The 22,237-nt window shown below is 45.0% G+C and overlaps 1 protein-coding gene across 13 annotated transcripts in view; it reads left to right on the top strand.

Moving 5' to 3' along the window:
• Positions 1 to 22,237, top strand: part of celf2 (cugbp, Elav-like family member 2) — a 614,034-nt gene that overhangs the window by 63,787 nt on the left and 528,010 nt on the right. The window contains exon 2 of one of the 13 annotated variants that reach the window (XM_080207690.1): positions 13,370 to 13,513. The exons of the other annotated variants lie outside the window; for them this stretch is intronic. The gene's annotated coding sequence lies outside the window, so the exon portion shown is untranslated. The remainder of the gene's footprint in view (positions 1 to 13,369; positions 13,514 to 22,237) is intronic. 13 annotated transcript variants of the gene reach the window in all.

The following is a 22,237-nucleotide window of genomic DNA, read 5'->3' as shown; positions in this document are numbered from 1 at the left end:
GGCAGGCGGACAATTGGAACCCTTGTTCATTCCAAAGAGTTTGCTTACGAGGCAGTAATGTATTGATATTTATCAGCCCATTGGCTCCATACAGTGGCTGAAAGCTGTCAGTTTAATTGCAGTTTTCCCAGACTGGTAATTGTAAAATGTCAGTATTGATTGGCCTGTTTTCAAGACTAATACGGAGTTGTATCTAGTTCTGCCCCAGAGTTTTCTACTGTCGTCATCAGAGCTTGCTGCATGACCCATCCTAGGAGACACTGTTTAATGATGGGTCCGAATATGGCATACTGTATTATATGAATGTTGAATTCATCCCATGATGGACGGGGCTGGCATTGAGTCCAAGGGTAGTCCCTCTGATGAACTGGAACAACAGATTTGAGTTTCCCCTGATGACTTACACTGGCTGGTGTGACCCAGAGCTGTACAGAGCACACAGATCCCCACATTCTGTCCCAGGCTTCTACTGTGTTTGCCAATCTCAGAGCCAAACCACCTTCCGTAAGTACCTTCCAAACCAGCAACCTTTATCATTTAGGACAAGGGCAACAGATGTAAAGGATCACCACCATCTGCACGTTCCTCCCCAAGATGCACACCACCCTGACTTGGAGCTATATTGTTGTTCCTTTCTTGTCACTGTATCAAAATCCTGACAATCCCTCTCCAACAGCACTGCAATGCATCAACGCCATAGAATGCAGCAGTGACTCACCACATCTCAATGACGATCTGAAGTGGGAATTAAATGCTAGCCCAACCAGCAACACGCACTTTTTTTTCAGTCGTGGGACATGGGCGTCCCTGGCTGGTTGGCCAGCATTTATTGCCCATCCTTAGTTGTCCTTGAGAACACGGTGGTGAGCTGCCTTCTTGAATATCCGCAGTCCATTGATCCACAATGCCATTCGGCAGGGAATTCCAGGATTTTGGCCCAGCGACTGCGAAGAAATGGTGATTATATTTCCAAGCCAGGATGGTGAGTGGCTTGGAGGGGAACTTGCATGCATCTGCTGCCCTTGTCCTTCTAGATGGAAGTGGATTTGGGAAGTGCTGTCAAGGGATCTTTGGTGAGTTGCTGTGGTGCATCTTGTAAATGGTACACACTGCTGCTAGTGAGCATCAGTGGGTGGAGGAAGCGGATGTTTGTAGATGTGGTGCTGCTCAAACGGGTTGCTTTGTCCTGGATGGTGTCAAGCTTCTTGAGAATGTTGGGAAACAGACACTCTTCTGGACACCCCTGTGCACAGTGATATTCAGTTAACATCAGGATTGAGTTTGGCTCTACTGTCCCTCGTGGTCAGTGTGGGCTCTTGCTGCTTGCGGCCGAGGCTCAGATGTCACCATTTCAAGGGCACATTCACCTAAAACCAACATCACAAAACAGGGGAGGAAAATTAGAGGAAGAAAGTGTTCAAATTCCCAGTCCTAATTAATATTCACTTTGTAGTTTTACAACTCTGAATGGAGAACTATGGGCTGCATTATAAAATCTACTCTTGCAGCAAAAAAGCACTATAATAGCAGTAATTTATCCTAATCATGTACAAGTATAATTACATGCAATTATGGAGCCTATCTGTAATGTTTAACAGGACAGCGCTACGTCTCGCATTCTGCTTATTTGTGTGCTGAGGTGTGAGGTGACTGTTCCTTACAGACCTACGTAAACATTATTTTAATGACATTTTCAATTGACAGAACGGTTGTGTTTTTTTTTAAACCAATCCTGATTTTTTTTTTAAAAGCTGCACGCAGTCAAGTTGAATAAAAAGCTGTACCCTGAAATGGAAGTTAGGAAGCGATGATTCACATGGTCAAACTGTGCATGAAGATCGCAAGTTCAGGGCCCCACTGGAGTAAATAGTTAGTCTGCCCATTGCAGTACAGAGGGTGGGGGTACCGCACTGATAGAGCAGCAGTCACTCAGTTGAGACGTCAAGGGTGTCTGTCTGTCCCCATGGCTCAGACAGGAGGGTTAAAGATTAAAGGGGCAGAATTTTATGGGATCCACTGGAGGATTTCCAGCAAAGCAGGAGGGAGGGCAACCATTAACTTTGCTAGGTAATCTTAATCCCTCCACTGACATGTCCACAATATTACAGAGGACGGCTTGTTCCAGTTGAGAGTTGAGAATTTAGAATTTAGCATGGCCAATGCACCTAACCAGCATGCCTTTTGTTAGTCACAAATACTGCAAAAATCCTCTTTTGGACTGTGGGAGGAAACCCAAGCAGACACTGGGAGAATATGCAAATTCCACACAGATAGTGACCCAAGCCGGGAATCAAACCTGGCGCTACAAGGCAGCGGTGCTAACCAGTGTGCCACCATGCCGCCCACAGGCTCATAAGTGATTACTGAAGGGTTGTTCTCTGTCCAGCCACAATTTTGAGGCCAGTGGGTGTGGTTCAGGGATAGGGAGAGGCCCAGAAAGTTTTCCTGCTCAGGGAGTTCGAGAGGGTTGATGGAGAGTGGCTGCCTCCCATTACTGGCCCTTTCTGAAATCCCCCTCCCCCCGGGCCTTGCAGGCTCTTCCTGTTGGCCTTCAAAGCGTGACACCACCACCTCCCTCCCCATCCCCCAGTCTAGTTGGCTCTTGAGGCAGGACCTCTGCCCTCCTCGGAGTGTTAAATCCCCCCTCCAGTGGCCAACGAGAGTCCCTCCATTGGAACGATTCTGCGCCGTGACACTATTTGCAGATGACCGGGGAGTTCTCTGGGTGTTTTGGCCGATACTCCCCCCTCAGTCACCACAACTAAAATAAGAGTTAACTGGTCACTCATCATTTCACTTTTTATGGGATCTTTCTTTACCTCTAATGGGTTAATGTCAGATCCATGAGCACAGCTCGTGAGCAGGCTCGATCAGCTGGCTGGTCTTTTATCCTCCTCTTTTTCTTCTCTCCTTTGTCTGGCTGCCCACGTCATGCACCATACCTTTCCAGACTTGTTCTGGAATTTCCAGGAATTCAAGGTGCCAGTAAGCCAGGAGAAGCAGCAGTGGGGGGGGGGGGGGGGGGTGCGGTTTACTGGATCTTTTTCTTATTTATTTTGCTTTGAACACCTCTGACAATCGGTTATAACACCATCAGAGGTGGGGCTGCTTTATTGGGCAGGGAGGATTGAGGCTTGAGTAGCAAAACAGGAACAGGCCCAACCCGAGAGAGCAACCTGAGACAATGACTCTGCTGTATAACTAAACTGGTTGGTGTGCCAGAAAGTATCCCCAGGTAACACTCCCATTTCCCCTCTCCCACCCTCCCCCATGATGTGGCAGGTACGAACAAAGAAAAGTACAGCACAGGAACAGGCCCTTTGGCCCTCCAAGCCTGTGCCAATCATGATGCCTGCCTGAACTAAAACCGTATGCACTTACAGAGTCCGTATCCTTCCATTCCCATCCTATTCATCTAGTTGCCCCTTAAATGTTGCTATCGTACCTGCTCCCACCATCTTCCCAGGCAGCGCGTTCCAAACATTCACCACCCTCTGTGTAAAAATCTTGCTCGTACATCTCCTCTACCTGCTTGAATCCCCTTCTTTCCCTCCCCTCAAATAGACACGGCTATGACTGCTCAGTGATTATCTGTGTGGGGAAACTGCCAATGGCCAGTATTATATATGAGGTCTAATATAGAGTCACAGGAGGTTTATAGCAGGCCCTTTGGCCCAACTTGTCCATGCCACCTTATTTTTAACCACTAAGCTAGCCCCAATTGCCCACATTTGGCCCATATCCCTCTATACCCATCTAACTGTCGAAATGCTTTTTAAAAGACAAAATTGTACCCCCCTCTAAACTACTCCTGGCACCTTGTTCCTGATACTCAGCACCCTTTGTGTGGAATATTGCCCCTCCGGATCCTTTTGTATCTCCCCCTCTCACCTTAAACTAGTTTTAGGCTCCCCTACTTTTGGGAAAAGATTTTGATACGGACTAAAGTAAAGTTTATTTATTAATCACAAGACTTACATTAACACTGCAATGAAGTTACTGTGAAATTCCCTGTCATCACACTCAGGCGCCTGTTCGGGGCAATGCATCTTTTGGACTATGAGTGGAAACCAGAGCATCTGGAGGAAACCCACGCTGACACAGGGAGAATGTGCAAATTCCACAGAGACAGTGACCCAAGCCTGGAATCGAACCCAGGTCCCTGGCGCTGTGAGGCAGCTGCGCTAACCACTGTACCACCGGGCCGTGTTTGCTACCAAATAAACCTGTTGGACTTTAACCTGGTGTTGTAAGACTTCTAACTGTGTTTAGGCAAGTTCCACCCCAGGTGGAGCATAAGACTCAGTCACCTGATCCGTACTCTTAAAGGGGCATGCCCTAACAGACATAACAGCCAATGGTCCAGTTGTAGCATTACCTCTCCCTCCAGAAATCCTTGGAAATACTGTGGAAATGCAAAAAGTTAAGGTAAATTTAAATGTTGAGCAATGCATTCTTCATTGCAGAGATCTCTGGGCTTGCAATGATTTGCTGATTGTTCCGCTACAGAATCTCATTAGTTCACACATTATGAATGACCCCTTCATGGGCATGTGATTTGAAAAGAAATTCAATAACAATGATTGCGAGCTACAAACATTGGCTGCTTTGATCAGGAGGGTCTTATGCTGAGAGTGAAAATATGTTATTTTATATGCATTAAAAAAACAGGCTTTGACTCCACATATATATACATACTTATATCTGTTGGCGCCAGATATGTGGAGTCAAAGCCTAGTTTAACACTTTTGCCAAGGAGGTTGGGTTAAAGGTTGGGTTAATTGTTTCAAGCAGGGAGGGGGAAAAGAATCAAAAACAGAAAACGCTGGAAATTCTCAGCAGGGCTGACATCATCTCTGGAGAGAGAACAGAGCTGATATTTCAAACCAGAGCTCTGAGGAAGGGTCGTCTAGACCGTCAACAATGATTTGATGGCCATCAGTAGACTTTCCATTCCAGATTTTTTCATGTGCTTTGGTAGGTTTCGAACCCGGATCCCCAGACCATTAACCTGGGTCTTTGGATTACTAGTCCAGTGACAATAGCACTGCACCACCCCCTCCCCATAAGTCAAAAACAAGGAGCATAAAGGCCATTAGCATCGCGAGTGTTCCTGATTTGGAGTCATGAAACCAGGAATTGCAAGTGGTGCCCATACTCAGAATAAAATATACAAATTCATGAGGAATTAAAATTGCCCTATCTGTTCTTAAATCTAATGAAAGAATTGTCAGTGGAATCCTTGTAACGAGAAGGAGGTCTGAAGTCCTAAGTGCCAGACTGGAAAACTGAGGAAATCCAGTGAATTCCTCAGATCTGTGGCATACCCTGATTTTGATCTGAGGAAAAGTGAAGGAACCCTCAAGAGCCTATCATGTATAAGGAAACACTGGGGTGGAATTTCAAACAGAATGGAAAGTGGTCTGTTAAGAGTTTGTGGACTTAAATATTAAATGTTTACAAAACATTGTGGGACGACACTGTGGCACTGCTGCTTCACATCGCCAGGGTTTAATTCCGCCTTGGGGCACTGTCTGTGTGGAGTTTGCACATTCTTCCCGTGTCTGCGTGGGTTTCCTCTGGGTGCTCCGGTTTCCTCCCACACTCCCAAGATGTGTGGGTTAGGTTGATTGGTCATGCTAAATTGACCATTAGTGACAAGGGAACAAACAGGGTAAATATGTGGGGTTATGGGGATAGGGCCTGGGTGGGATTGTTGTTGATGCAGGATCAATGGGCCGAATTGCCTCCTTCTGCACTGTAAGGATTCCATGATTCTAAACCAATACTGCTTGCTGTTTTTAATTCTTGGAATAGTAAAAGTTTTAGTTCAGAACATGAATCCTGTGGGGTAGTTCTTTAATAGCTATGAGTTTGAATATCTGTTTGTAAGTTGATTGTCTCCCTCAAGATCACAATACAAAGTTAGTCATCTGATTGAGATGCCACATTCACAGATTACCTTCAGTGGAGTCAATCCTGGACACTGGTTCATTTACACAAATTTGACAGCTAGATTTGCCTTGATGGGTTTTGTTTGTTTTCAGATATGCAGCAGGCTCTGACATTTTGCTGGGGAGAGGAGAGAAACTCAACATCTATCTTGAATAGCCCAATGATTGGTAAATTTTCCCCACTAAGTGCTGAAGTTAAAGTTTATTTACTCGTGTCACAAGCAGACATACCGCAATGAAGTGACTGTGGGCGATCCCCTAGTTGCGATACTCCGGCGCCTGTTTGGGTACACTGGGACAGAATTTTTTAGCAGGGCAAATGCACCTAACCAGCACATCTTTCAGACAGTGGGAGGAAACCAGAGCACCTAGAGGAAACACAGACACGGGGAGAACGTGCAAATTTCACACAGACAGTGACCCGAGCTGGGAATCGAACCTGGGTCCCTGGCGCTGTAAGGCAGCAGTGCTAACCACTGTGCCACCGTGACGCAGGAAGGAGATTGCTTTTCCTTTCCAGCTATGGGTAAGATTTCTGAATGTGGAGCAGTAATGGAGGGCTTTTTGTTCTGGAAGGCAACAGACAGCTGAGAAATAAACAATGCAGATTGTCAATTATTTTTCCTTTAGAATTCTGCGTATTGTATAGTTGTCAAAAATATGGTTTGATGAATCATAGCCAGAGTCATAAACGAAAAGATATTTCCATTTAAACAATGGTTGGATCCCTTGAATGTTTTCAACTTCCGTGTATAATGTCATTGATTGCTGCAACTTCCTTACAATAACACTCTCACTATTGCCATTAATAATCTTTTGAGATTAGGCGTTTGGGACAATGAGTGTGGTGGATGGCCTTGTCTGGATGGTGTCACTGAGGATGTATTATTCCTGGAATTTGTCACCTCTCCTAATGTGCCCCACATTTCTACAGACTTTTTTGCACGGCTATGATGACTCATCTGCCTGGGAATAGAATTGGAGAATTGTATTCAGAATGCCATTTCGGAACAACAGTTCCCTAGGGGGAGGAATTTTTTTGGAAGTTGCGTTTTAGAACATAAGAACATAAGAAATAGGAGCAGGAGTAGGCCATCTAGCCCTTCGAGCCTGCCCCGCCATTCAATAAGATCATGGCTGTTCTGTCGTGGCTCAGCTCCACATTCCCGCCCTCTCTCCATAACCCTTAATCCCCTCGCTTATCAAAAACCCATCAACCCGCGTCTTAAAAATATTTAGCGAGGCAGCCTCCACCACTGCAACGGGCAGAGAATTCCAGAGATTCACCACCCTTTGAGTGAAGAAGTTCCTTTTCAACTCCGTTCTAAACCGCCCCCCCTTTATCTTGAGGCTGTGCCCCCTAGTCCTACTGTCCTTTCTGAGCGGGAAGAGTCTCTCCACCTCTATCCTATCCATCCCATTCATCATCTTATATGTCTCAATGAGATCTCCCCTCATTCTTCTAAACTCTAACGAGTACAAGCCTAGTTTATTCAGCCTCTCCTCATAGCTCAACCCCCTCAACTCCGGTATCAGCCTAGTAAGCCTCCTCTGCACTCCCTCCAAGGCCAAAATATCCTTGCGTAAGTGCGGCGACCAAAACTGCACACAGTACTCTAGCTGCGGCCTCAGCAATGCCCTATACAGCTGCAGCAAGACCTCCCTACTTTTATATTCAATCCCCCTCGCTATGAAGGCCAGCATCCCATTTGCCTTCCTGACCACCTGCTGCACCTGCAGGCTGGGTTTTTGCGACTCATGCACAAGGACCCCGAGGCCCCTCTGCACCGTCGCCTGCTGCAGTTTTTCGCCCCGTAAGTAATAGTCCTTCCTACCATTATTCCTACCAAAGTGGACCACCTCACACTTGCCAACATGAAATTCCATTTGCCAGTTCCTGACCCATTCGCCCAGCCTATCTAGATCCTTCTGCAGACTCTCCACACCCTCCGCGCAATTTGCCGTTCCACCAATCTGGGTGTCATCAGCAAATTTCGACACCATACACTCGGTTCCCTCCTCCAGATCATCTATATAAATGGTAAATAGCTGAGGCCCCAGCACCGACCCCTGGGGCACTCCACTAGTCACCAACCGCCAATCCGAATAGCACCCATTAACCCCTACTCTCTGCCTCCTATTTGACAACCAATCCTCTATCCACGCTAACACCCTACCCCCAAATCCATGCCCCCTTACCTTCTGCAATAACCTCTTGTGAGGTACCTTGTCAAACGCCTTCTGAAAATCAAGAAAGACCACATCCACCGGCTCTCCTCGATTACATCTTTTTAGTAAACCATTTCCACCACAGGAGGTAAAATTTTAAGTTTTTACAAAACATGTCTATTTGTCAGTCTATGCTCCAAAGTAACTGACCAGAGGAGCGAAGTACAATTGTTGTTGACCTTGGACATCCCATCCTATCCACACAGGTAAAGAATTTTCCCTCAGCAAGAAGAAAAAATATGTAGGATCCCTTACATATCACAGCAACCAAGTCAAGCTGTCTCCAATAAACCAGAGAAGGATTCATAGCAGGAAGAAAATGTTTCTTTCATTTCTCCGTTAATACACTTGACAGTGAGATGTTTTTCTGTGTCCCTAATTGAAGAGAATCATGGAATCATAGAATCCCTACAGTGCAGAAGGAAGCCCTTTGGACAATTAAGCCTGCACCGGCAACAATCACAACTCAGACCCTATCCCCATAACCCCACATATTTACCTTACTGCTCCTCGACACTAAGCGGCAATTTAGCATGGCCAGTCAACCTAACCTGCACACCTTTGGACTGTGGGAGAACACGGGGAGAAAGTGCAAACTCCACACAGACAGTCACCCAAGGCTAGAATTGAACATGGGTCCCTGATGCTGTCTAGAGAGATGATTGAAGAATGCTTAGAAGATGGTGGTCAGTGGACCCATGAAAATGAAGCTGTATTCATAGATCATAGAACAGTACAGCAAGGAACAGACCCTTCGGCCCACAATGTTGTGCCAAACATGATGCCAGATTAAACTAATCCCTTCTGCCTGCTCTTGGTCCATATCCCTCTATTGCTTGCATATTCATGAGCTTATCTTAAAGCCCCTTAGGCGCCCATATTGTATCTGTCTCCACTACTGGCAGCTTTCTAGACATCTGTCACTCTGTGTAAAAAAAATTGCCCCTCACATTTCCTTTGAACTGGCCCCCTCTCACTTTAAGCGCATGCCCACCCGTATTAGACATTTCAACTCTGGAAAAAAGATTCTGACTGTCAGCCCTATCTTCTATCAGTCTCCCCTCAGCCTCCCCCGCTCTGGAGAAAACAACGCTAGTTTGTCCAGTCTCTGTAATGACATGCAAAGTTAAGAAGTTTGCTTGAGTCGTCGCTGGGTCGGGCAAATTGGAGGTGCTATGAGTGGCTCTCCCTTGTACCTCTTGGCAAACCTGATACTAGAAAACTCAATGGATTAGACAGAGTTGAGATGGAAGGTCAACCACAAAATGGCAAACCACACACAGTTGGCCAGGTAACGTGATCAGACAGTGTTGGGATTCAGAGCAGAATCCTTGGGGTCTCAGATGTTTAAGGTTTCTTCTCTTGAACGTGGATAGTGACAGGACTGGAAGAGTAGGTGGATGGAACATAAGGCACGGATAAGAGTAGTCTAAGTTACGATATACAATACAGCCTAATAATTTGCTAACACAATTGCCTTTTGTGGAGTTGTGAGTGAGCCTATGTTTAGGGGAGGACGAAGTCTATTGTGATTAAAAAAAACAAAACCAATATTTTTACCACTCGGCTGCCTGAAACTTCACAACGTTGACCTTTCGTACAGACTTTATTAGAAAATAAAATATAAGGAGAGAAAGGAAACTGAACAGTGAGCTGACCATACCACAACTTGTTTATAATCCCATATCTAGCACTTTCTGTTTTAGCAAAATGGGGAGAAGAATAGTTTGGAAATATTCTTCATTGGAAGAACTGGAATGTGGGAACATTTTCAGTGACTTCTTGGGACATGAGAATTCAGCACGTGTGGAAGCCACTTCAAACATTACTCCCAAGAAACCACATAAGCCATGGTTTGATTTGATTTATTATTGTCACATATTGGGGCACAGTGTAAAGTATTGTTTCTTGTGCGTTATACAGACAAAGCATGCCATTCATTGAGTACGTAGTGGCGAAGGAGAGAGTGCAGAATGTAATGTTTACAGTCATTAGCTAGGGTGTAGAGAAAGATCAGCTTAATACAAGATAGGTCCATTCAAAGGTCTGATGGCAGCAGGGAAGAAGCTGTCCTTGAGTGTGTTGGTACGTGACCTCAGAATCTTGTGTCTTTCTCCCGACGGAAGAAGATGGAAGAGAGAATGTCCAAGAATGCATGGGGTCCTTGATTATGCCGGCTGCATTTCCGAGGCAGCAGGAAGCATAGACGGAGTCAATGGATGGGAGGCCAGTTTGCGGGTTGAACTGTGTCCTCCAGCGTGACTATGTGGACACTCTGGAAATACTGTTAAATTTGGCTCAGCAGTGAGATCGCAAAAAGGTCTGAACACTAGAGTGAGATTCTCTTGGCAACTCATAACTCTGGAGTTACAGGAAAGTTAGTATTATTTGTGCTGTGATTGTTTTTAGTGGGCTCTTTATATTACTGTATTAAAACAGAAAGTTGGCTTTCATATCCCTCCCACCTTTTGAGATTTTGAGAGGCGTGGTTGGGATTGGGGATGGACTTTTGTACCCCCTTCTTCCAATGCAAAAGGAGAAAGATGTGAAGAGCTAAGCAGGACAAAGTTTCCCCTTTGGGGACTTGTTAAGCTTTTAACCACACTTCCGTGCTCAGACCCCTCTGTCAGTTTGATTTACAGCTTCAACAAAAAAAAATTGAGCTGAGTGAATATTTGCTGATTTAAGAGGTTTAGTTCTGACAGATTATGTATTGTCTCTCCTCATCAGTAATTTTCCCCCATCCCTGAAGGTGCTGTCTCTTGTTGAGTGAGAGTCTACAAGTTTTGGTTATTGTCTCCATCTTCAAGTGTTCATTAGTTTCCCACGAGCCATGAGCATCAGAAAGTTATTTAGTTAATTGGGCTGTTACCATCAAACCTGACAGTCCCCTTCTCAATACCCAATAGATGTATAGAGACACACACAGTTCCAACAGGGGTCACCGGATAGTGATCAGCAAGGCAGTCCTCTCTGATTATTCTCTCCCTAACCAAAGACACATTGAGGACAACTGTAGCATCCCTTCTAATCCCATCACTTGGGATATTTAAGATATTAAAGTCAATGACTGTTAGATCATGATTATTCCACATGTGACATGTGTAGGAAGAGTAAAGATGAGTAAAGCCAAATTTAAAGTTAGACAAGAATACAGTGGTTAACACTGCTGCCTCACAGTGCCAGGGATGTAGGTTCAATTCTCGGCTTGGGTCTATGCAGAGTTTTCATGTTCTCCCCGTGTTTGCATGGGTTTCCTCCGGGTGCTCTGGATTCCTCCCACAGTCCAAAAGACTGTGTTTTGTGTCCAAAAGGCTGGTTAGGTACATTGGCCAGACTAAATTCTTCCTCAGTGTACCCAAACAGGCACTGGAGTGTGGTGATTAGGGGATTTTTACAGTAACTTCATTGCAGTGTAAGCCAACTTGTGACACTAATAAACTTAAATGGGTTAATACTAACTGATATTCTAATGAGACACAGTATACATCATCAGAGGCAGAGTTGCAATATAGAAACATAGAACATAGAAAAAACTACAGCACAAACACGTTCTTCGGCCCACAGGTTGTGCCAAACATGTCCCTACCTACAAGGCTTACCTATAACCCTCTTTCTTACTAAGTCCCATGTACTATCCAAAAGTCTCTGAAAAGACCCTATCGAATCTGCCTCCGCCACCACTGCCGGCAGCCAATTCCATGCACCCATCACCCTCTAAGTGAAAAACTTATCCCTGACATCTCTTCTGTACCTACTCCCCATATCTCATGATCTTGCTGTCTGGACCTCCATGGCAAGATGAAGCCACTGCACCATGTTAATATTTCCCTTACTTTAGCAGACTCTGTAAATATATAGAACAACAAAACCAAAAGCTGATATTATATGCTAATAGCAAGTAAAAGAACATGAATGGAAAAGTCTCTTCCATTAGCGGAAAGCTTTGAGCAGGTTGCATGTCTCAAACCAAGCAGACGCAAGGCTGAATTGGGACTGAAGATTGGCCAGGTATCTCACTGCATCAGGCAAATGGTTAGCAGGTCAGTACGCTATTGTATGCGATGGGTGGCGGTGCAAATGATGTTGTAGTTGGACAAAAGATCAACAAAGGAAAGGCAATGTCTGATGAAATGATAAAAGCAATTGATGCGTATTTCAGTCTATGAAAGAATACCACTGTGGAGTGGGCTATAATTTAAGAAATGTACAAGGGGAAAGTATTGATACCTTCTTCAATGATCTGTATGGATTTGCAGAGAACTCTAAATATGGCAGTTTAGAAAATGAACTGATTTTGGGTGCAGCATAGTCTGACCATTTGCAGTCAATGAATGATTTAGCCTTAACAAAGGAAAGTCAGCTGACTAGACAACCAGAGGTCAGGAAGCAAAATCAATCAGTGATTTGGGGTGACGGCTGAGCCACATCGCAAAATTGGCTGACTCAGTGGGATATATTCAATTTAAGGCCAAAGAGGTGGATGTACAAAGGCAAGGAAGGCAGGTAGAGTGTCCGTCAACCACCCCAGCTAAATGGTAACCAGTGTGGCCAGACAAAACACAGATGTGAAAATTGTTCTGCCAAGTGACCTAATGCCATTTTCACAGAACAAAGGTCACTTTCAGGCTATGTTGTAGTAAGAAATTTGTGCAGAATAGGGAAAAATAAAAAGCCTTCCAAAACGTGGCAAGATCCATGACGTAGAAGATATCAATGATATTGAGATGCTTTTCCTTGGAGAGACCAGGAACCAAGTGGAAACTTTTTGGATATCTTAGAAGAGGGAAATAGCAGGTGTGGCAGCTTTCTGATGTTGAACCACAATTGGAAAAAGGTTTTCTTTCACAATTATTCAAAATCTGTACTAGCCTGAAGACAGCGGACTGAAGGTTATTGGACAACTGAATTCAACCCTTCGGTTTCAAAAGTAAAATCACTGAAAATTTTATATATGCTGTTGAATCATAGTTGTTGGCTCTTAAACTTAAAAGCCTCTGCAAGTTCACAAAGATCATTGCTCAACATATCAATGCTTTCCCCTTGTCATTGGGTACAATTGTTAAAATTTTGCGCACTCAACAATCATTCACAGATTGTAGAAGGCATCAGGTGCTTTTATTACTTCAGCGTACATAGTTTTCTCTTTGTCGATCCTTTGCCTGACTAAGATATTGTTTGCACAGCCACCCATCGCATATAACAGCGTAGTGACCTGCCTGCTGCTTGGGCTTCGCCACAAGGCCGGATGCAATACCTGGCAAAGGCTTGGTGCCAATTCAGCTACACTTCTGCTTGATTGAGACCTGTGACCTGATCGAACACTTCTGGTAAGGCAGAGACTTTTTCCTTCTGATTTGCAGAGTGGAGGAACTGGAAAGCTAAAAAGGTCAGCGGGGAAACTCCAGGCCTGAGTTTCCACAATTGTTCACCAAACTTGCAAAGTTGTCTACCATTTCCCCAGTTTCTTCTCACTTCAAAACCAATCTGCATGTTAACACCCAGAAAACACCTCATTCACTCCTACCGAAGATAAAGAAGAATATTGACTATTTTCAAGTAAGAGATTGTTTCACCTGAGACAGAAGCAATTTGATTTGATTTGATTTATTATTGGTATACAGTGAAAAGTATTGTTTCTTGCACACTATACAGACAAAGCATAATGTACATAGAGTGCATCAGGGGGAAGGAAAGAAGAGGGTGCACAAGGGGATGGACAAAACCCTACTAATCTACCAGAATTGCATAGATATTACTCAGCTGAGCAAAGCAATTGATCGCAAAGTTCATCCCATGTTGTTTATGGACGAGAGCTCAGATGCAAATGGTAGATTTTGGCAACTCCTTCTCAGTGAAGCATCTAAGTTACTCATAACATTCATTACATGGATTGAGATGTTTTGATTACCTTCCTTTCAACATCACATCAGTGCCTAAGATCTTTGGGAGGACGATGTCAGATATCCTAGAAGAACTGGATGCAGTCATCTGTTAATTACATGGTATATCAGGAGCGGCACGGTGGCACAGTGGTCAGCACTGCTGCCTCACAGTGCCAGGGACCTAGGTTCAATTCCAGCCTCGGGTCATGATGTGGAGTTTGCACATTCTCCCCGTGTCTGCATGGGTTTCCTCCGGGTGCTCCGGTTTCCTCCCACACTCCAAAAATGTGTGGGTTAGGTGAATTGGCCATGCTAAATTGACCCTAGTATTGGGGCGGCTAGCAAGGTAAATATGAGGGGTTACAGGGGCAAGGCCTGGGCGGGATTGTGGTTGGTGCAGACTCAATGAGCCAAATGGCCTCTTTCTGCCCTGTAGGGATCCTATGAGATATACATCATCAAGACCCTTTCGTCATTTCATGCTTTTAACATAGAAAGCATGGATTTGAACTGTCCGGATCCAGGAAGGGCAGAAATGCAGATCAGTCATGTCGGAGAGAAGGTGATGGGAGGCATTTTTGATGGGGCAGAGGTGGGGGAGGGGGCAGGGGGGGTTGAGTGGGTAAGGAGGTGTGCAGGAACAGTGTAATTTGGGGCAGAACACAGATTGTGCTTGATTTCCACTCTAACGGAGAAGCACCACAAATCCCTGTCCAACTGGGTCTCTGTGCTCCCAAAATCCACCCCATAGACTTTCTTCAACATTCTGGGTTGAGTGTGGGGAATATTCAGGAATTCCATCCAGCGCGCTCCCATTCTGGGCCTTGCAATGTCATCTAGGGTAGCAGAAATAAAGCTGTCTCTCCACCTCCTTGGGAGCATTCCAAAGCATTCCCTTCAGGCCTTTCCTGGGCCTCATTTCTACCAAATCCCTTAGTCAAGTCACAGAATTGATGAATTGTCATGTTGTGGAAAGAGGCCATTCAGCCCATCATGTCTGCATGAGCACCCTGACTTAGTGCCATTCTCCTGCCTTTCTACTCTTAACCCTCCACATTGTTTCTACTCAGGTAGTCAAATCGCACATCTGAACTATGTAAATAATCTTGTCCCAGACAAAATCAAAATGGGAGGTTGAAACCCATGGATTGGCCCATGTTAAATTGCCCCTTAGTGTCAGGGGGACTAGCCAGGGTAAAGGCATGGGATTATGGGGATAGGGCCTGGGTAGGATTGTGGTAGGTGCAGACACAATGGGCCAAATGGCCTCCTTCTGCACTGTAGGGACTCTTTGAACTCTGCACTGCCCTGAGTCTCCAAACAAGGACCCGTGGAATCTTTATAAGTCTTTTAGTGTTGCATTTTCTTATACTACTGAACTATGCTGCATCCATATATTATCCTGATTCAATTCAGTCCGCAGAACTGCAATTAAAAATTAAACACAAAAAGATAACAATAGACATAGTGTGGCTCCATTAGGTCTCAGAGGTACAAACCTTTCTTTCCCTTTGCTGAAATTGACTTTTGTGAGTGCCACTTGTACGTTGTGCCCTCGTTGATTGCAGGGTTTTGACGTGTCTTGTATAAATTGCCACCCTCAAAATGGCTCCTGGATGACATCCCAGAGTCTTACTAAAAAAAGGAAGACAAATAAACATCTCAGCGAACTTGACCTCTTCATTTCAATTACGGAGGAGTGCTGATTATTTAATTTTTAATACCCAGCCTCAAGTATGTTCCATTAAATAAAATATTCAATACACTTTTACAAAGCAGTCATCAAGGTTAGTTCAACAGAACGTTCAGTGTTGATGTGCCGTCTTTCTCAGTCGCCAGTTCGTTAAAACTTTGTGATTATTGGGTTATGTTTGCAACAATTATGTCTCTTCATAGAACCCCACAGGGCAGAAGGAGTCCATTCCCACTCAGGCTCTATCCCTATAACCCCATGCATTGACCTGAGCTGGTCCCCCCAACACTAAAGGGCAATTTAGCATGGTCAATCCACCTAATCCGCACATCTTTGGAGACTTGGAGAATCTTGTGAGACATGAAGTCTGTTTTCCCATGAGGCAGGGTGGTGTATTATTGTGAAATGTTGTCCACCTGGGAAGCAGTGGCTAAGTGGTATTGTCGCTGGGCTAGTAATCCAGAGACTTAGAGTAATGCTTAGGGGACCCGGATTCGAATCCTACCATGGCAGTTGGTGGAATTTGAACTCAATAAAAAAAAGGGATAGGCATGAACCTCAGGCCAGTAGTTTTAGCTGGGGGAAGGGTAATTATGAGGCCATTAGGAGAGAATTAGGAAGCATAGGTTGGACTAGGAGATTACAGGGACTGGGAACGTCCGAAATGTGGAGTTTTTTCAAGGAGCAGCTACTGCGAGTCTGTGATAGGTATGTCCCTGTCAGGCAAGGAGGAATTGGTAGGGCTAGGGAACCGTGGTGCACTAAAAAAGTTGATTTGTTGGTTAAAAAAAAGGAGGCTTATGTTCGGATGAGACTTGAGGGCTCGGGTAGTGCACTAGAAAACTTTAGATTGGCTAGGAGGGAGTTGAAGAGTGAGTTAAGAAGGGCTAAAAGAGGACATGAGAAGACTTTGACTGATAGGATTAAGGAGAATCCTAAGGCGTTCTATAGGTATGTCAAGAACAGAAGGTTGGTTAGGGCAAGATTAGGGCCAGTTATAGACAGCAGAGGGAAGTTATGTGTGGAACCAGAAGAGATTGGAGAGGCGTTGAACCAATATTTCTCTTCGGTGTTCACGCAGGGAGACATGAATATAGCTGAGAAGGACACTGGGTTGCAGGGGTGTGAAATAGACAGTATTGCAGTTGATAAGGGGGATGTGCTGAATATTCTACAGGGTTTGAAAATAGATAAGTCCCCTGGTCCGGATGGGATTTACCCTAGGATTCTCTGGGAGGCAAGAGAAGTGATTGCAGAGCCTCTGGCTCTGATCTTCAGGTCATCGTTGGCCTCTGGTATAGTACCGGAAGATTGGAGGTTAGCGAGTATTGTCCCATTGTTTAAGAAGGGGAACAGAGACTTCCCCGGGAATTATAGACCGGTGAGTCTCACTTCTGTTGTGGGCAAGGTTTTAGAAAAAATTATTAGGGATAGGATTTATAGTTATTTGGAGAGTAATGAATTGATTGGAGATAGTCAGCATGGCTTTGTAGCGGGTAGGTCGTGCCTTACTAACCTTATTGAGTTTTTTGAGAAAGTGACCAAAGAGGTGGATGGGGGTAAGGCAGTTGACGTGGTATATATGGATTTTAGTAAGGCGTTTGATAAGGTTCACCATGGTAGGCTTCTGCAGAAAATGCAGATGTATGGGATTGAGGGTAATCTAGGAAATTGGATCAGGAATTGGCTAGCAGATAGGAGACAGAGGGTGGTGGTTGATGGTAAATATTCGTCATGGAGCTCGGTTACGAGTAGTGTGCCTCAGGGATCTGTTTTGGGGCCACTGCTGTTTGTAATTTTTATTAATGATCTGGATGAGGGTATAGTTGGGTGGATTAGTAAGTTTGCTGATGACACCAAAGTCGGAGGTGTGGTAGATTGTGAGGAAGGGTGTCATAGTTTGCAGGGACACTTAGACAGGTTGCAGAGCTGGGCCGAGAGGTGGCGGATGGAGTTTAATGCGGAGAAGTGTGAGGTAATTCACTTTGGTAGGAATAACAGATGTGTCGAGTATAGGGCTAACGGGAGGACTTTGAATAGTGTGGATGAACAGAGGGATCTAGGTGTATGTGTACATAGATCCCTGAAAGTTGGGAATCAAGTAGATAGGGTTGTTAAGAAAGCATACGGTGTCTTGGCGTTTATTGGTAGGGGGATTGAATTTAGGAGTCGCAGCGTCATGTTGCAACTGTACACAACTCTGGTGCGGCCGCACTTGGAGTACTGTGTGCAGTTCTGGTCCCCACATTACAGGAAGGATGTGGAGGCTTTGGAGAGGGTGCAGAGGAGGTTTACCAGGATGTTGCCTGGTATGGAGGGGAGGTCCTATGAGGAGAGACTGAGGGATTTGGGGTTGTTTTCGCTGGAAAGAAGGCGGCTAAGAGGGGATCTTATTGAAACATATAAGATGATTAGAGGTTTAGATAGGGTGGACAGTGATAGCCTTTTTCCTCGGATGGAGAAAGCTAGCACGAGGGGGCATGGCTTTAAATTAAGGGGGGGGTAGTTATAGGACGGATGTCAGGGGTAGGTTCTTTACCCAGAGGGTGGTGAGGGATTGGAATGCCCTGCCTGCTGCGGTTGTAAATGCGCCTAGTTTGGGGGCATTTAAGAGATCCGTGGATAGGTTTATGGACGAAAAGGGATTGGTTTAGGTTAGTGGGTCATTGTTTTTTAACTGGTCGGCGCAACATCGTGGGCCGAAGGGCCTGTTCTGCGCTGTAATGTTCTATGTTCTATGTTCTAAATCTGGAATTAAGAACCCATTGATGACCGTGACACCATTGCCAATTGCTGTAAAAATACATCTCATTCACTAAGGTCTTTTAGGGAAGGAAATCTGCCATCCTTACCTGGTCTGGCCCACATGTGACCCCAGGTCCACAACAATATGGTTGACTCTTAGTACCCTCTAAAATGGCTGAGCAGCCACTCAGTTCAAGGACAAGGAGGGATAGCCAATAAATGCTAGCCCAGCGAATAACGGCCATGTGCCATGGATGGATAAAATAAATGGTTCAGCCATTCCCACAGACACTCATGACTTCAGGAGTAAATATTAAAATTGCTAGCCTGCATAGAATCATAGAATCTCAACAGTGCAGAATGAGGCCATTTGGCCCATTGAGCCTGCACCAACAACAATCTCACCCAGGCCCCACATATTTCCCCTGCTAAGCCTCCTGACACGAGGGGACAATTTAATATAACCAATCAACCAAACCTGCACATCTTTAGACTGTGGGAGGAAACTGGAGCACCTAGAGGAAACCCACGCAGACACGGGGAGAATGTGCAAATACTACACAGACATGACCCAAGGCCAGAATTGAACCCCAGTCCTTGGCACTGTGAGGCAACAGCGCCACCCTTACCACATTTCGCACTGGCAGCGTTTTCCCATCTTGCTGTAACGAACAGAGATTTGGCTGGCCGTCAAATTCTCCAACCTCGCTACAGCAGGAATGTGGCGTGAACGGCACGTAAGATCAGGTCCATTCATACAAGATGATGCTTGTATTTCAAAGTAAATTGTGAAGAGGATCTAAGGAAGCAACAAGGAGACATAGGTTAAATGAGTAGGCAAAGATCTGGCAAATGGAGTATTGTATGGGCAACAGTGAAACTGTCCATTTTGGCAGGAGGAATGAAAAAACTTATTGTCTAAATGGTGAGAGGATGCAGAGGGATCTGGATGTCCTAATGTATGAATCACAAAAGACTAGCATACTGATACAGCAAGTATCGGAAAGCTAATAGAATGTTATCATTCATTGTGAGGTGAATTAGTTAAAAAAGTAGGGAGATTATACTTCAGTTGTACAGGGTATTGGTGAGACCACATCTGGAGTATTGTGCATGAGATGGTTGGTACCACAGCCTAGTGGGGCTGGCATCTATAATAAATATTCAAAGTGTTTGTTAATCTCATTGTGAGTCAGTATCGTATGATTTGGTTTATTATTGTCGCATGTGTTAATATACAGTGAAAAGTATTGTTTGCGCACTATACAGACAAAGCAAACCGTACTTAGAGAAGGAAAGGAGAGAGTGGGGAAGGTAGTGTTACAGTAATAGATAGGGTGTAGAGAAAGATCAACTTGATGCGAGGTAGGTCCACTCAAAAGTCTGACGGCAGCAGGGAAGAAGCTGTTTTCGATTAACACTGTAATGAGTGAGTGGTGTTGCATTGATACCATTGAGAGTGTTTGTATTTTGTGGTTGACTAACAAAGCCAACAAATTCGATGGTTCTAAATTGGTCTTCCCTCCAGGCTCATAGTCTCTGTCATCCATTAGATGTAACGACCAGAAAATTGATGTTACCAGTTGAGGCTTGTGTGAGTGGTGTTCCCGGCTAGAGGGCCCGCTGCCAACTAGAAGCACGACTGAAGTGCAGCTTATTACTGGCAGTTACGCTCCCAACAGGAAGATGTATGCAGGCTAATGAAGAGCAGGAGTAAATACAATAGTGACTTCTAAGGGGCGCCGGGACAAATACATGAATAGGGTGGGAATGAGGTCCACAGAAGGGTAGGGGGTTTTAGTTCAGGTGGGAAACATGTTTGGTGCAGGTTTACCAGGCCAAAAGGCCTGTTCCTGTACTGTAGTTTTCTTCGCTCTTTGTTCTCAGGCCAGCCAGTCCCTCGAACCTGCTCTGACATTCAATAAGATCGGGGCTGACCTGAGTATAATGTCAACCCCACATTCCCAGTAATTTTTCACCCCCTTGTTAATTGAAAATCCACCAAACTCAGCCTTAAAAATATCTAAAGACTCTGCTCCCACTGCCTTTTGAGGGAGAGAGTTCCAGAGACGTGAGTGCGTTCTCCTCCATGAAGCTTCGCTTTCCGCTGAAATTGTTTCTCCCTGGAAGACGTGTCAGTTGTGGAACGATTATTCCGGTTCATTGAAGGAAAAGAGAAGTTCCACGATAGAGTTTGCCCGCCACCTGATCTGAGAGATTAGCTTCTCAGCAGTAAGTACTCAGAAGTCACGAGACTCGAAGCAGCTGCGGTATTTATAGCTGCTTGCAAGGATCATCAAACCTGTCGTCGGAGTGGGTGATGCTGGCGAGAGAGGAGGGCTCCTCTGGACAGGTGCGAGTGAGGTGGTGGCTCCACTCTTGTCTGTTACCCACCACAGCAAGAGCGTTGACACGCTGTGCAAATTCATCCAGGCCACTGCACCTTCTCGCTGAACTGCAGCTTCTGTACACAGCTGTCAAGTAACTTCAGAAGAGAAAAGGTACCAATTTGAACAAAGAGGCACAGTTATTCATTTCTGATGGCTGTCCTTGCATTCGGTGCACGAACCACCTGCTATTGCAGAAACAATTAGCGGCAATTAACTTTCCACTTCCACAGGCCTGAGTACAAAGCATTCAAAAAAGGAAATCAATGGAGGCACAGTCAATAATCAAATGTAGTCAGTTGAAAGTCCTTCGGGTAAGTTTGAGATCCCCCAGTGGTTGAGTTTGCAGATGCCCTCACTGTCTTTTGTTAATTTTTTTTAACCCATTCTTAAAATTACAAAGGCAATGTTCAGAGTGGACTGGGCAAGCCCAAATCCATTCCTTCCTCGCTCCAAACCCCAAATTCAAAATCCAATTGAATCCAATTCAAGGCCCCCTCAAGAGAGAGACAAACAACAGCCAAGCTGACAAGAGAAGGCACTGCACCCCATCTTGTGCTTGACCTGACCCTCGATCTTAGCCAAAAGGCTGGGTTGTTGGTCTGAGCATCCCTGATCAGGTGGCCACTTGCTATCCATTGTTTCCTGCCTGGTGATAGTTGGAATGGGATTAGTTTTACCGCCTCTTGGTTGCGTGGTACACCTGTTTAGCTGTCTCACTTCATATGTGTGAGGAGTGGCTCCCTGACCCACTCAGGAGAGCAAGTTGTCACTACAGTTAAGAAAGCCCACTCACGCCTCTGCTTTCTCGGAAGACTAAGGAAATTTGGCACATCTTCTACGACTCTCACCAACTTTTACAGATGCGCCACAGGAAGCATTCTTCCTGGTTGTATCATAGCTTGGTAAGGCTCCTGCTCTGCACAAGACCGCAAGAAACTACAATGAGTTGTGAACGTAGCCCAGTCCGTAACGCAAACCAGCATTCCATCCATTGACTCTGTCTACATTTGCCACTGCCTTGGAAAAGCCAACATAATTAAAGACCCCGCACACCCCAGACATATTCTCTTTCATCATCTTCCGTCGGTAAAAAGATACAAAAGTCTGAGGTCATGTACCAACCCACTAAAGAACAGCTTCTTCCCTGGTGCCATCAGACTTTTGAATGGACCTACCTTACACTAAATTCATCCTTCTCTACACGCTAGCTATGACTCTAACATGTATGCTTTGTCTGTATAGCACTCAAGAAACAATACTTTTCACTGTGAACTAATACATGTGACAATAATAACTAATATTAACCCAGAAACTCAGCTAATGTTCTGGGGACCTGAGATG

This window comes from Carcharhinus amblyrhynchos, chromosome 19, assembly GCF_965287045.1.
Source record: "Carcharhinus amblyrhynchos chromosome 19, sCarAmb.v2.hapA, whole genome shotgun sequence".
Taxonomy (NCBI): Eukaryota; Metazoa; Chordata; class Chondrichthyes; order Carcharhiniformes; family Carcharhinidae; genus Carcharhinus; species Carcharhinus amblyrhynchos.
This window is presented reverse-complemented; position numbering and strand designations above follow the sequence as displayed.